This window comes from Solanum tuberosum, unplaced genomic scaffold (genome assembly GCF_000226075.1).
Source record: "Solanum tuberosum cultivar DM 1-3 516 R44 unplaced genomic scaffold, SolTub_3.0 scf00397, whole genome shotgun sequence".
Taxonomy (NCBI): domain Eukaryota; kingdom Viridiplantae; phylum Streptophyta; class Magnoliopsida; order Solanales; family Solanaceae; genus Solanum; species Solanum tuberosum.
In genome coordinates this window covers 330,854-332,748 of record NW_006239334.1, presented here as the reverse complement: position 1 = coordinate 332,748, position 1,895 = coordinate 330,854, and positions in this window count along the sequence as shown.

Here is a 1,895-nt window from a genome sequence, read left to right as displayed (position 1 = left end):
AAGAATCCATCTCATTACTTGTTAATTCATGTTATTTGGTGTTTTTGTAGCTGATAGTTGAAACCAAAACCCCATGTTATTTGACATTCATGTCACCCTTAATTTGAATTATATTTTTACTCGCAAATGTCTATTTGTATGATTAGCCTGGGCATATTCGTACTTTTCTATTAATTCTTAAGCACGTACCACTTTCTGTGGGATTCGACCCCAACTCATTTAGTTGGGTTATATACTTACTAACAATCGTTGATGCTTAGAATTGGATGAAGTGTCTTTGATAGCGTTATTCAATCAAAATGGCGTCGCTGCCAGGGAGTGTTGTTGGCTAAGATTCTTTGGTTCAGTTGAATTTTGTTCTTGTTAGTCATAGTTGAACTTACTTAATTTTAGTTTTGTTTTGCTTGGTTGTGTTTTGAAACAAGAAGTATGAGTGTGAACGGAAGCAATGGTAGCCAAGTAGGCCACCAAGATGACATCGAAAACCTCAACGATGTCAACGAGCCAAATGCTAATGACTCCCATCTTATTGGTGGAATTGGTGCCATTCGCTTGCCTCCGGCCGAAGGGAACGCGGTTTCCATTTCACAAGTACTATGTTGCAGCTCTAGCAATTGAAGGGGTTGTTCGGTGGTTTGGCACTTGAGGAACCCCATGAGAATATTAGAAAATTCGTGGATGTTTGCAGACTGTTCTCCTTCAAGAACATATCCAAAGAGTCAGTTCGGTTGAGGTTGTTCATGTTCTCTTTGATAGGAGAAGCATGTAAGTGGCTGGCTGAATTGCCACGCGTATCAATCACTTCGTGGGAGGAGCTGATCACCGCATATCAAGTATGATTTTTCCTTCCTTCGAAGATGATGAATCTTCGGGACAACATTCAGAGCTTCAAGAGTCTGGAGGGCGAGCCAATTCATGAAACTTGGCTACGATTCAAGAAGTTGGTGCTCCAATGCCTAACTCATGGCTTGTCTGACAACATGTTGCTGCAGTATTTTTACCGAAGTCTTGATTCGGTAAACAATGGTGTTGCTGACCAACTTTCTCCTGGAGGTTTAATGCAGTAACCTTATGTGATAGCAGCTCAGCTCTTGGATGGCAGGACCACAATCAATTAGGCTTGGTACACCTGCGAAGATCAGGTCTCCCCTCTCACGTTGAAATTGACCATGGAGCAGATGGAGAAAGACCAAGAGAGGGACCAGAACATGGCCAAGATCATGACAAAACTTGACATTTTGTGAAAAAATGTCATGGGAGCTGGTGCTCGAAGTGTCAATGTCGTGGGTGTCGGTTGTGCTAATCTTGCTGAGGCTAAGTCTGAGGCTTTCGAAAACGTGAATTTCCTAGCCAACCAAGGTGGTGGTTATAGTTCAAACTACCCGAGGCAGGGTGGTAACCAAGGTTGGAGAAGGTATGAAGGTTGGAAGGATCGTGATCGAGAGTGGAGGAACCATAACTCCATTGGAAAGAGATAGACGGGGAAAAGGATAGATATGTTCCTTCCCATGAGCGGCAAAAGCTAAAAGGATTTCGAGGGAGGTCGGTCGGAGGATATGCTTTCTCGTATCCTCAATAAAGTTGAGGGGTCGGACAAGATTTTGAAAGAAATGAAAGAAGATGTGCCGACCCTTAGCCATACGGTTACCTCCCATTCAGTAACGATCAAACAGTTAGAGACCCAAATGGGTCATATCTCGGCTCATTTAAACTCGATCCAACAAGGGGGTTTGCCTAGTGATACTATGGCCAACCCCAAGAATGAGGTTTGAGCGTGGACTTGCATCGTGCCGCGACGTTAACTAAGGCGCTGCTTGGGAGGAAACCCAACTTTTATTTGCTTTATTTATGGGTTGTGAAATAATTGTGTGTTGATTGTGATGGTTAAAGTGTGG